General features: G+C 39.1%; 1 long non-coding RNA gene and 1 pseudogene across 5 annotated transcripts in view; both read right to left on the reverse strand.

Moving 5' to 3' along the window:
* Window positions 1-3,490: 3,490 nt before the first annotated feature.
* On the reverse strand, window positions 3,491-6,126 carry LOC131219998 (pentatricopeptide repeat-containing protein ELI1, chloroplastic-like; annotated as a pseudogene).
* Window positions 6,127-8,656: 2,530 nt separating this feature from the next.
* The window catches only part of LOC131221151 (uncharacterized), a 10,157-nt gene continuing 4,585 nt past the window's right edge, over window positions 8,657-14,228 (reverse strand). For all 5 annotated transcript variants that reach the window (XR_009159030.1, XR_009159031.1, XR_009159032.1 and 2 more), the window contains 5 exons: window positions 13,147-13,222; window positions 11,117-11,200; window positions 10,294-10,402; window positions 9,108-9,163; window positions 8,657-8,940 (listed from right to left, as the gene is read on the reverse strand). This is a non-coding gene — a long non-coding RNA (uncharacterized LOC131221151). The remainder of the gene's footprint in view (window positions 8,941-9,107; window positions 9,164-10,293; window positions 10,403-11,116; window positions 11,201-13,146; window positions 13,223-14,228) is intronic.

The raw sequence follows: 14,228 nt of genomic DNA on the forward strand, positions 1-14,228 counted from the left end.
CGACCGACACGTATTCTAGACAGGAAGGAGTAAGTGCTACGTAGTAAAGTTATCCCGCTTGTGAAGGTACTATGGACGCATCACACTGAGGAAGAGGTTACTTGGGAAACAGAGGCCGAGGTCTGTAAGAACTACCCTCAGATTCTCAAATAGTACGAAAAGGTACCAATTTTGAGGATGAAATTTTTCTTTAAAGGGGGTAGATTGTAACGTTTAAGAAAAATCCATACAAAGACTCGAGTACCACCTCAGGTAGAAATCACTAAAGGTCGAATTATGTAGAAATTAGACAAAAATTAATTACTAAACTCAATTAATCGGTAAATTAGCTTGAACTACTTTCTATACGAACTGCAAGACCTAAAACCATTAGAATCACTAATGTAACATTATTTAGAAACCTAAGATCAATCTCAAAACCCAGTTGCTCTCGGGAGCATATTAAAACTCCATATCGGGCCTGTACCACGCGTCGAAAGTCCGATAACCGCGAAACTATACGGTTATTACCGCCTTAGTGGGCTTGACAACCATCGTGGGAATTGAGACCAAATAGTGTCTAAAAACGCACAACTTGAGCTTGGAGCGAAGTGTGTGAGAAACGCGAATATCTTTAGAATATGGACTCAACTTAAGTGATTTGGGCTGTTCACTTGCAGGCCAAATTTAAGGTTTCTGACCATCAGAATCTGACCCAACTACACCCTTGGATCAGGAAAATTTTCATACACGGGTTAGTGTACTTGTGGCCCTGATCGAGTGACGATGGCCGTTGAACTGAAATAGGTCCTCCGCGGTCGATCCATAAATCCGATCAGACTGAAATCTTAGCCTGGCGTAGACCTATCGTCAGGGAACTTCCTCCAGACCGTATGCAGGTAATGGGCCTCCAGATGAGCTCCGTTGGCCCGAAACAGCCGCTTTCTAGTTATAACCTAAGTATACCATGGCCATGGGGCCATTGACATCACTTATGGGCCTATATAATGCCCTAAACCTACCCCTCTCTCATTCCATACGAATTTTCTAAAACCCTAGGAGAGAGAAGATAGAAAAGAAGAGAAAAGTGTGAGGAGAAGAGTGAAAGTCAGGGAGATCGAGGCGGTGTTTCTCTCGTGCGACTACACGCACTAGATCGCCTCTTTGCTACGTTACTCAATTCGTTTCGACTGTGATTTGGGTAAGGAATCTTAACCCTAATCTGGTTTTGGAAGTCCAAATAGAGGAATCGACGAAATAGCTAACCTATTCCGTGATTCAGGTAGCTATTGTGTCGTAGACAAAGACATAGTGTTCGAACTGAGTTTGATATGACTTTACCGACGGAAGGTGCAGATTACAAACATTTAGGTTATGGTTTTCAAGGCTTTCAATGTCAGCAATGATTTATATCTGACTTGATTGCTGCCATATGATCTTAGTTACGATGTATTCGATAGATTATATATGTGTATGGACTATGTGTTTATATAATGCATTCCATGTGTTTGTTGAAATATTTGAATGAATATGAAATTATGATTTGTGCTTGCTATGACTATTAACTGAAAATACATGTTTGTTGTAGGTATGACAACTCCCTTGTGAAAAGATTTGCCATAATATATGCTATAACTAACTTAGTCATGTATGTAGTAAAGTGTAGTTTGAGTGTTTAACAAAATGTTTGAATAAGAAATTGTTTGACAAATTGTATTTAATAAGGGTATTGAGATAGGATTCTCAACTATCTTACAGATATCTATAGTTCCTTTCATGTAATCTATATTGCTACTACGTGATTTTTGTAGAAGATGCATATGTATATTAACATGTTCTATGTGTTTGATAAAATGCTCAAATGATTATTGTATTTGTATTTATTGTTAAATTGTTGTTATGATTATCACATATGAATATCAACTGCTTTTGAGTATGATTGAGACTACTACATAGTCCAAGCAATCGATAACAATTTCTGATCTAGTGACCGAATTAGTTTCACCACCACGAATGCGTTTGATGAATCCGAGTCGTACGGTGATTATCGATAGTGGTTAGGCCACGAGGAGTGCGTATGCGCTCCATGTCGATTAATTTAGCGTGCGATCGTACCAATCGGACTTATTAAGTAACCCGATTAGCCTAATGTGTGTTTACCATGTATGGATGCTACTGCTTGAATCTAAGATACCACTTACCAATGCAAAGCCCGTTTAACCTTGGTACCACAATCCGCTAAGACTCATGAGCTGGGCATAGTGGTGTATGAGACACCGTGGTCGAGCTGTCAGCCTATGCTAGGGTGACAAGCCTCCCCATAGTGACCAGTGAGTAATACAAACTCGTAAACCGAATATGGTGGTGTATGAGACACCATATTCGAGCTGTCGACCTAAGCTAAGGTGATGAGCCTTTCCGTAGTGACCTCGTTTATAAATTAAGGCCTACACTGAGGTGACGAGCCTCTTCGCAGTGACCTGAACTTGCCTATCCACTGCTTTCAAATTAGGGGTGATGTTGCCCTATAACTTGCATGTCGTATGTGATTAACTAGGATTGACGACCCTAGATGGATCGTCATTTGGGTAAATGATATAAAGGGAGGTACCTTAGCTTCCCAAATCTGCTGTATGAATAGGTCTAATTAAGGACTTGGCTAACACGACCTTACACCGCTTTGCATGTGCCTTTGGCGTGGGAGTTGAGCACAGTGGGAGTTTAGCATGCGCGACCGTGAGATGATGTCATAAAGGGAGTGCAGGTGAGAGCATGCATCATCAATACATATCATCCTTGCATTAACCACGGAGTAGTTAGGGAATGCTTGTTGTAATGCTTTATCATTACTGCTTGACTGAATTGATAACATGTTAACCTTTGCCTTATAGTACCATTGAGTTGATCACTCACTCCCACTATGGGATGGTGTTTTAAAACACCAACCAGACCCTGCTTTAATTTCAGATGAGGGTGAGGCTTACGAGGCGGAGCCCGACTTTTATGATGACGAGTTCTCCTATATGCAACTCTCTAGCGGGTCTATGTAGACCTAGAGTTGCGTCGCCGGGGCTACAGGGATACGGATTAGATGCCATCACATCTTGTTATTTTGTAAATTTTGGAACTATACATGTAATTATTTAACCTGATGACATGTTCATACTCTAGGGACTTACAACCACTTATATGCTTTATATATATATATATATATATATCTATTACAGTCTTCCGCTTGTGTAATCCAATTATCTCTGGAGTATGATATGTTGTTTTAGTATAATCTCATTCATGTTTAATGCACTAATACGGACAACATTTAATCATCATTATCTATGTTGCATAAGTGATACGTCGAAACTCGGGAGCTGAGCTTCTACTTGACCCCCGATTTTCAGGGTGTTACACTTAAATTATATGAATTCTTCTTCTGTTCCAAACTAAATGCAATATCTATGAAGGCGCTGCAACCCTCTTTCGTCTTAGTTGCAACTCACTTCATTCATCACTATCACCAATAGTCTCCACAAGAGTAAGATCCGTCTTTGAAATGATGGAACCGATTCACATCCCTTACCACTATTTCTCATCCATAGATTCTTGAAATGAACTTGGTAGCAGTATGACAGTCGCCGCAGATACGGAGGTTCTTCGTACCACGAAGAACTGTTCCAGGATCCGTGTTAAGAAGCCCAAAAGCAATGGCCAACTTCTCACTATGCGTTGTGAGATTACATTCCTTCTCCTCTTCGCTAACATCATGAAACACGAAACTAGTATCTGGTACATATCCAGCTGCCTTTATTTTCTTCGGAAGAGCTTCCAAGAGCATGTAAATCTCCCTTGCTTGTGGGTGAGATTTATCACCTCCAAGGAACACGTGACCCTTTCCATTGATCTCATTCCAACTACAACCATGACTCTTGTTCAATCCTTGATCCTTTAGAAGAGCCCTCAAATTGTTCACTTCCTCCCACTTTCCAACTTCTGCATACATGTTCGAAAGCAATACATAGTTGCCAGTGTTCTCTGGCTCTAATATAAACAACATCCTAGCGGCCATCTCTACAATTTTCAAATTACCATGAATTCAGCAGGCAGCTAATAAAGCACCCCAAATGCTCGGACCAGCTTCGATTGACAACTGGTCAATGATTTCCTTAGCTTCAGCCAAATATCCAGCTCGGCCAAGAAGATAAAAAATGCAAGCATAATGCTCCACTCTCGATTCAACAAAGTAAACATTGCTCATAAGGTTGAAATATTTTAGGCCTTGATCGACCATACCTGAATTGCTGCATGCAGATAACAACCCCGTGAAGGTGATATGATCGGGTTGAAGTCTAGCTCTTATCATATCTTCAAAGGTCGTGGTGGCTTCCGAACCACGCCCATGAGAAGCATAAGCAGTGATCATGGTGTTCCAAGTAATCAGTCCCTTTTCATTTTCAAGCATCCGCTCAAAACAACAGCGTGCATCAACAAGGCTTCCGCATTTAGAGTACATCGTGATGAGGGCAGTCTGTACAGAAGGGTTCGAATCCAAACCAATGCTACTAGCATAATTGTGAATCCTTTTACCATGCTCAAGAGCAGCAGAATGTGCACACGCGAGGAGGACACTCATGATCGTTACCCAATTGGGCTTCACCTTTGAACCGTCCCTCCGCATCTCCTCAAACATATCTAGCAACGGTCCACAAGCCCATTTTAAGTATACCTCGAGATCATTGCAGTCCAAGAAACATTGTTCCGCCTATGAATTCCCCCAAACAGTTCCTCTGCAACAGATATCTCCCCATACTTCATATATCCTGCTATTAAAGCATTCCAGGACAAAACATCTCTCATGGGCATTTTATCGAACAATAGGCGTGCATCATTAATCTGACCACATTTTACATACATATCAATCAAAGAAGTTTCAACATATAGGTTAAACTCAAGCCCACTTCTCAAGCATTGTAAATGAATGCATTTACCAATCAAAAGCTCCAATAAGTCCGTACAGGCCTTTAGTGTAAAAGGGAAAGTGAAATTATTGGGGCGGAGTCCGTGAGAGTGCATTTGGCAAAAGATTAAGAGGGTGCTTTTGGGGCACCCACATTGGCAATACCCTTGATCGAGGGAATTATAAAGAAGGGAACTTGGTTGGGGAATTGTATCGAACAGTTGGTGGGCAGATGTGAGATCGCCATTGCTGGCATACATAGCAACCATTTTGGTGCCAAGGAAGGCGTCGGGTTGAAGACCATGGAGGGTCATGTGAGCATGGACCTGCTGGCCTTGTTTGAGGAAGGGGTTGCCAGTTAAGAACTGGAAGATGGGGGCGTATGTTAGTAGGTGGGGCGTGTTTCGGTACAGGGCTGCCAAGAAAGAGGTGATAGACCGTTTGGATTTTTTTGGGAGTTGAATGTCTTTGACGAGTGTTCGCAAGGTTAGTAGTGTAAAAAACTACTGCGGAATTTATAAGCAAGTTGTGTCGCACCACAAGTGCATCTTGCTTTAAAATCCATAGAAAGAGAACCACAATCACTGTGGCCAGAATCGATTGGGCCCGCTGTGAGGTATATGTTTTATCCACGCCGTCCATCCATTTTGCTAGCTCATTTTAGGGCATTAGCCCAACATTGAGGCATATCCCAATTCGCTTAACATCGTTAGTGATAACAAATTCACCGCGGACCCATTATCTAGCATTAGTCGTTTCACCTGTTTACCACCGACATGACCCACATCCATCAGCGGTCTATTATGTTTTTCATCACAAATTAAATAATCATCAGAGAAGGAAATGACTAGCATGCAATTATTCCGCTCTTCGTGCTCCATCTCTGTGAGCAATGCTTTTCTGATATCATTATCAGATAATGCCTGAATGAGACTGTATCTAGAATCTTCCAACAGTCGCAGCGCGTCGTACACACTCAGTCGAGCTAGTATGCCTTTCAGATGACTCACCACATTGTATGTTACCCTCTCAACCTTATTCTTTCCCTTTTCTCTAGCATTGTCATAGTATTTTTTAGATGTTTCTCTTCTTATTACCTCGGCATTCTGCTTATGAGGACTTTTTATCCTTTTACTCGAGCGTGATGTGACCACTACGGCTTTGCTTGTCCGCCTCAACGAACGGTTGTCATACATTCCTCTTACTAGTAGTTTCTTGAATAATTGATGCACTCATTGTCAGATTATTACTCTTACGTCTGTCAGAGATCAACAATAGAACTTAATTAGCATTTATTCGCAAATGCGTTCTATCCCGAAGATGAAAGGAAGGATGTTCTCACTGAGAGTCGCCATTTTGGCATCTTTTAAGACGCCAAACAATGATGAAATTCTCCTAGTCATTCTTAAGTTAGTATTAAGCAAGATGATCCCCAGCGGAGTCGCCATTTTGTTTCGACCAGAAACGAAAAGCATTTGATTTGGAGGAATATCTCACTTAATATTAACAAAAGATAGAACAAAGAGAGTAATCATCAATTTCATTTATTCTAAGTTCATTTACATCCTTTTAGTCCTTTGATTCCAGGATAGAATCTCTTAGAAATGCCAAAAACACAAAAGTAAATTCGAAATATGAATTTCGGCAGCATTCCAGCTAATTTTGATCATATCTCCAGGGGAGATGAGTTGTACAGGCTTCATATGCATTTCGTCCCTTATTAGCGTTATAAAAGAGTTCTTGGATCCCTTTGAAACATCTGGAATAGCCTGAGGATATGAAAAATTGCAACATGGCAGTTGCCTCAAAAAGCACCCGCGCAACTCCCATGAGTTGCATGGGCTCGTGCAACTTGTTAGGAGTGGCGCGGCCCGCACCTTTTGCACTCTACGCCCCCCTCTCTCTCTGTCTCCAATACCTGTCAGAGGCACTGGTCTTCTGAACTTCTCCTCCCCCAAATGAGGGGGTAGGGGGTATTTATAGGCTTCCACATGTGTGAGCTCTTGAATCTTGTGCCGTGGACCCCACTTCAGACCTCTTTGACAATTATTTCTTGCAAAATGTAGCGGGACCCAGTGCAACTCCAATGAGTTGCACAGACCCGCGCGACTTAGACCTTACACACTTCGGGACCCGCGCAACTCACTTCCTTACTTTTTATACAAATTTTCTTCAATTTTCCTTTTCTCTCTCTCTTTTCCTAATTGAATTTTATGCTCTAACAGCAACTGAGCAGTGCTGCCCTAGTTGCCCTAGTTTGCTCGGTGCAACCGAACCTTGTTGTCCATGTTCTTCAAGATTCTCAAATTTCACTCAGTCGGGTGGTTTTGGTGGATCCAAAGTCACTCCTTTTGGTCCTAAACATGTGTGAATATACATAGACATATACTTAAGTCAATGAATCAAAGATAATGCCTAAGGACGTACAATTCCCAGCTAGCAAAAATCCGGGGCGCTATATGGTGCCAAACATACCAAGGGATTTGAAGTACCCCCAAATCCATGGCGCCAAACAACCCCTTAGGGCCTGTTTGGGAGCGTAAATTTGGAACCCCCTGGATTTGAAATCCTCCTGTTGTGTTTGGCACCCTAGATTCAAAATCCCATGTAATCCAAAAGTAGCTATGCGTAGTATATTTACAAGGGTTTGAATTTAATTACTAAATCAACTTCAATATCTCTAATTAGTGTATGCATGTAATGTTTAACACAATGGTTGCAATAAGCCCGTTGAAATATATACTTCCCCCAAAATTGATGAAATTCCAAGTCGCGGATGGGCTAGAAGCATAAGATCACATCCGAGTCACTAACCAACGATTTTTAACCGTTGATTTACATAGACAATGTTTGGACAATGCAGATCATCATATTAAAGTAATTATAGTGATGCAATTGATAATCTGATTGTTTTGGGATATCATTGACCATGTGCCCAATAGATTAATAGCCTAGTGATACATATGTTTCACATGCAACTCTTGAAACGATTTTTAGATGTAATCCATGCTTTCACCTTAGATTTCAAATCCCCTCAAACCCCTGGATTTGAAATTCCCAATTAATTTATGGTACCAAAACATACTAATGGATTTGAAATCCACTAAATGTTTCTCAAAGGCCATAGCATATTGAGAATTCTATGGTTTCTTTCCTTCCACACACAAACAGATTAACTAATGGTAGCATTTTCCAAAACCATAATACTCCTTTTTCTTTTTCTTTTCTTTTTAATTATTTTTCTCCGTTTCTTAAAGGGATCCCTATCCCAACTAACATCATCAACTTCTCCAAAAACATCCAAATAATCCACAAAAGCTCGAGTCATCCTGATCTTCCTCAACGCATCAAAACGAAACCAAATAGCCCACCACACCCATCCTTCCTCTAGTTTATTGTGTTTGAGCCTATGACGTCGAACTAAAATCGGATTTCGTTCAACACATCCAGTAAAAATGCCTATGCGGTCGCACTACACCAAAATCGTCGTTGTTGCAAAAAATAGGAACGGTTCAAAACCGTTTTAGGTACCGTTTCAAATATTAGGAACGAAATATTAGGAACGGTTTTAAACTGTTCCGGTTCCAACGGTCAGTTTAAGAAGAGATTATTTAAGAACTAATAAAATTGTACAACTACGAGCTTTTGCCAATAATGTTTTTTTCAATTGAAAGCTGTATTTGTTTTTATTTTTAAAATCCAAAGAATATTAGATACAATTAAAAATTAATATTAAACAAATATTGAACAACTTTATAATAAAAATTGTATATATTTAGAACAATAAATTTACAATGGTCCGAATACATGAAAAATAAATAAAAAACCCTCCCTGCTCCACTCCTTGTGAAGCATGCATGATGCATGGCCCAAACCACAGAGCATGTCATCATGCATGACCAAGCAGCGGAACTAGGATCTCTGGCTTGTTGAGAGAGGAGGCATTTTGCAAGTTTGAAGTTTCTTTGTTTGATTACTTTGAGAGAGTCCACTCATCTGCTCCAGATAACCTGATGGAAGTGAAGAAAATAAAATTTAATTATTTCAGTACCAAATAAACCCAGGCAGCAAACTAAAATGCACAAATCACATTTTCCAGTATGAAATTTTAAATTGCACAAATAAACCTAGGCCGCAAACTAAATGTTTATGTGATGAAGTATTGAAGATACTTAACTGGTGGTCAACCCCTTCCCTTGTTAGAAGCAAGCCCTTGGCCCACTTTCTATATACCTGTGACAAGGATGAGATGTTAATATCTTTCAATAAAGTGGCTTCATATGCAATTAGAAAATTTGCACAAAAAAGCTGCCATTTACCAATAGTACCGTGCAAAATCCAACATGAGCAGCCTGAGTTTTTCAAGCTAGCATGGTCAATACAATTTCACTAAGAAATAAACAATATAATATGATCTGCTGAATTACCAGCATTTCGTTTCATCCAACATTTAGTACAAGTGAAGGTCCATCATTCAGTATCCAAATTGATCATTTGGTTGGCCATCCTATGGAATGAACAATCCAAGCCATTTGATTGGTCAATGCAACTGGAACTCATCAGAGTCACTAAACTCAGCTTGACTCAACAGACGTTCTAGGTGAGTCGAGTTTTCAAGTTCTTACATTATGGTCTAGTCATTACCCAGTGATTTGTGACTTTGAAGCTCTCATATTTTACTCATGACTAAGTTCAATATAGGAGCGAACCAATTGAGATATTTTATTTTCAGTTTTAATAAAGGCGTTCAATGCAATTTAGACTGCCAAAGGACTACACAGTGATGTCTTTATGCAATTCAAGCTGCTCATAAGGTGATCCCCACCATGATTGTATCTCAAAAATAAATAAATAAATAAATAAATAAATAAACTATACAATCATCAGGTGGTCCACACCATATAAATCAATGGACAACCACCCAAAACCTTTAAGTTCATATGGTGGCCCACATGATGTTTAGATTGGTCTGATTTTTTAGGCATCCCATTTTCATTGTTGGGCAACCCTTTTAAATAGGTTCGATGGCAAATTTACACCATGGTGGGCCCACCTGCAACGTTTGAGAATAAGCTCATTCTAAAAACATTATAGAGGACCCATCCACTATATTACACCCTTAGATTTGATTCAAGCTCCCTGCTACAAATCATGGTAATTCATATTTTGAATCTTAATCATATGTCAAAAGTCATCAACACAATTGAAGATGCTATGAACAGATTAAAGTAAAGACAACCAACACTGTTCTGCTACAATAGAGAACTATCAATGTCATCTCTATTTCTAGAGGGGTAAGAACATGTGGAGTGAAACAATGGAACAACATGAAGCTGAAATTCAGGTAAATGCTAGGAGCAAACCTGGTTGGCCACTAAGTTCAATCCCAAGTAACTTCGATGTAATCTGTCCTGCATTGGTAGTCTTTGATGCAAAGCAAATAAGAGTCAAAGGGTTTTCATTTCCAGCAACCTTTGTACAGCATACAATAAAGTAATTAGAGGATGACAAGTCAAATAACAACAAAAAATTAAATGGCAAGTAACCAGTATATAAGAAGTAAATGGCAAGGCCAAGTTGAGAGTTTTAGTGAGTGTTAGGCTGCTGGTTTCTATATTTCTCGGCTTCAGTAATTTCCTGGTTATTACAAAGAAAACATGTTTGGTTTACACTTTTTTGTTGGTTTTTACATTCCCCAGGAATTCCATTCCCCGGATTTTACTCAAAAACTTGCCCCAGCTTTTAGCTGAGGAATGGAAAAACTAAGGAATTGAAACAGAATTTTAGACTTTCCCTACTTTCCAGGGGAACCTGGTGCATCAACTAAACAGTTAATCGATCCCCAGGAAATACAAGGCCAACTCTAGCATTACCCTGAAAAAATGTTAACAAAGAAAAAATGGTACACACAGGAGCCAAAAGGGCACAGATAGGAAAATGATATCCTCTGAAAATTGGTTCCTAGTATGATGATGCATCTCAATCTAGATGAGTGTGCAGTATGCACACAACATTGTGAGTCCTTGACCCTCATTTACCAAGCATAATCACTAAAAAATACATATAAAAAATAGAAACTAAATTACCAATTGAATCAGCATGCCGAGTAAACAGATTGAATTAAATTAGAACATAGAGACATATATTACTATACTGAAAAAAAATATCCTTAGTGAGAACAAATACCTTCCCTCCAATTCGAAAAAGTTCTGCAAGATCATGAAATTGGCCATGAATATCACCACATGTCCTCACAGGACTTTTCACAGGCTGCAGCACAGAAAGCAACAAAACTTAGATTAAGTTATAGTTCATCCACAGTATATGACATGAACTTGTGGTGTAGAAAAACGATGCATCAGGCCACCCATCACCATTGAATGGACTCATGGACCCACTTTGATTGTGGGCTTGATGTAAGAAAGCTCATACTCAGGATAATTCAGTTATTCCAAGAGACTTGTCTTGGAGAATCTTTAATAGGATCTCATATGTCATTAATTCATTAGTTGATGCCAAATAGAAAGCATAAAAACAACAAATAATAACATCCATATCTTCCACATTCTCAACCTAAAACCAGGTTGTACATGGTGTATTATCCTCATGTCTAGGTTGAATACAGTGATGTGCTATTGCTAAATTATAAATTAGTGGCCATATAATCTAATATTCCACCTCCTTGATGTCCAACAGTGTACCACTTTAGTTAACAGACAAACAACTAACCTAGGATTAAGAAAACCCAATCTTTGCACTAGAAGTAAATCAACCTTCAGAAGATACTAAAACAAAATGAAGTAAAACTGCATGAAAATACCAAAACAGCCATCACCCGGACATTACTTTCTTCCATCAATATCTCTTTTGCCTTCTCACATATAACAATTTTCATGGTCCAGTTCCTCACCAATTTTCACGACTTTCCAACTTGGAAGAGTTGCAGCTGAGAGGAGGTATAAATAAACTCAGTGCTAACTATTCACAACTCCTTGAAAAAAATTACCTTAATGTAAGTGAGGGGCCAAGCATAATTGGATTAAACCCTCTGATCAAGTTCATCCAATTTCTCATTTTCATCGATTTAGGACATTTCACTTTGTCAAGGAATGTTTGTTGCAACCCTTATTGAATTAGGAGGGCTTTATCTTCAACCATCATAATTCAAAATTATTTTTACCTGTGAACTTCTGTCTTGAACTTCACATTCGATCTCCTCGAAATCATGTCTCAGATTCAACCTGAAAACTCATCATTCTCTCTAATAGCACTTGTTGTGAAGCAACAAGTCCTAATACGACTTGTCTGGCACGAAAGAAACCTACGACAGAATCACACAACCATGCAAGTGTGTAGGATGTCTTACAAGTGCATCAAGTGGTCCACTTATCAAGTGGGCCATTGTTGCATTGAGGGCTTTTAATTGACCATTGGCACCGCTAACAATCAATCTAGACCATTCATTCCTTGGTATAATTTGAAGCAAGCCAAAATCCGATAATTGTATGATCCGAACTATCCGATCCATGAAAACTTGGTGGTTAAACTCGAGAAAAAAACACCCAGGCCAGGGCCATTGATGAACGGTTTAGATGTTGTCTACATTGGACACGTGCATAATTCCACAAACACGCTAAATTCCCTTTTGTTACTACACCCACCTAAAGAAAATAATGGCTAGTTACGATGCCCGTGTCCTGACACAGAATCATCAGCAAATGTCATGCGGTGATAGTCCGAGGATCAGAGCCGTCCATGTTTTGGGCCATATTTTGGATGGAAAATGTATGAAATTTCCAATGATAATTCTGAAAGACTAACTATTGATCTAGTATCACAAAAATCCAACCCACTCAATGACAATCCACGAGGCTTTGAATCATCCCCTGCATTTTATTTATTTTTTAATTCAAGTGCTTTAGTAAAACATAATAGAAATCAACCACGGCATAAGATACAAAAGCAAAATGGTCCCTTTGAGTGCCATCAACCAGAAATGGCTGAATCAGTTGGGAATTCATGATTTTGATTAGTTGATGAGAGACCCACCCAAATCAATGGTGAGATAAGAACAAATACCACGTCTTTATCGCAGCTTGTAATGTGGATTGGAAAAAGCTGGAAAACAGTATCCCTCTTAATGAGGTTTTTGTTTTCTGCTCCCACCCAAACAATCCCTAAATCAATTTACTGAAAAATTTCACTATGCAACATACCAGGTGGTACTATGGCAAGAGCCATTGTCTTGCTTTCCTCAATTGCAGCGGCATCGGGATTAATCTCCTTCAAGCCCTGTACAAAAAGCATGAGATGAATAGAGTTTTCTAAGAGACTTAAAATGGATGGTTAAGAAATAAAATACAACAAAAATCCACATTGAATGGAGAAAAAGGTGAAAGTTTGAAGTGCTAGAAGGAGGCCAGATCCAATACAAAGCTTCTACATTCATATTAATATACAAAATGCATCTAATTGAATCTAGGTCATCTAAGAACATTTTAAGTGCATTTACATAGGGACTTGGGTTCACGTCATGTATTTAGAAGCAGAAAAATGCACTTATATGGACATGAATGCATGTAGATAGTTTTTTTTTTTTTTTTTTTTTTAAATGTTAACCTTAACATACAAAGCTTTGTATTGGATATAGGCTCTATACAAACATATGGATCAGTCCAACTGTGGCAAGTCATTCGTGGTGCATGTGGCATAAATGCAGGTAAATTTGGGCCATAAAGATTGTGGGCCCCATTGTTGATGGAGCATGGACCAAACTTCATACTGATTGTATGGTCCAATCAGCAGCCATCAATGGAAGGTTAAGAAAAACATGGTTGGTGGTGAAAATTCAATAGATGAAATTAAGTGGTTAAGATCATCCAATTGGTGGGCCGCCATTTGGTCCAGAAGGATTTGACAAATTTATGCCATGTGTATCTTGGATGAGCTACAAAACCCTGCCTGGTAGCAATTGCACTAGATGTTCTCATTTTGGGCAATGGCCCATCATCAGAGTCTCTAGATTGATGATAATTCCAGTTAACACTTCAAGCTCTCCTTTTCCTAAAATGGTTCATTTTGCTTGGATTCTTTGAATCCCACTCAAATCTTTTGTTTTGACCCTCAAAATAAGCCTAAATCTACAATGACTTTCTAAGCTTCCTCTATGGTTGAAATGAAAAAAGAAGAAGAAAAATGAGAGAAATTTTGGACAAGAAAAATTAAATTTGGGCCTTTATGATTATATCAGCCTATAACAACGCGAATATGCCCGTACAGCCAATATAGCCTGATACAG

The sequence above is a fragment of the Magnolia sinica genome, chromosome 12 (genome assembly GCF_029962835.1).
Source record: "Magnolia sinica isolate HGM2019 chromosome 12, MsV1, whole genome shotgun sequence".
In the NCBI taxonomy this organism is placed as follows: domain Eukaryota; kingdom Viridiplantae; phylum Streptophyta; class Magnoliopsida; order Magnoliales; family Magnoliaceae; genus Magnolia; species Magnolia sinica.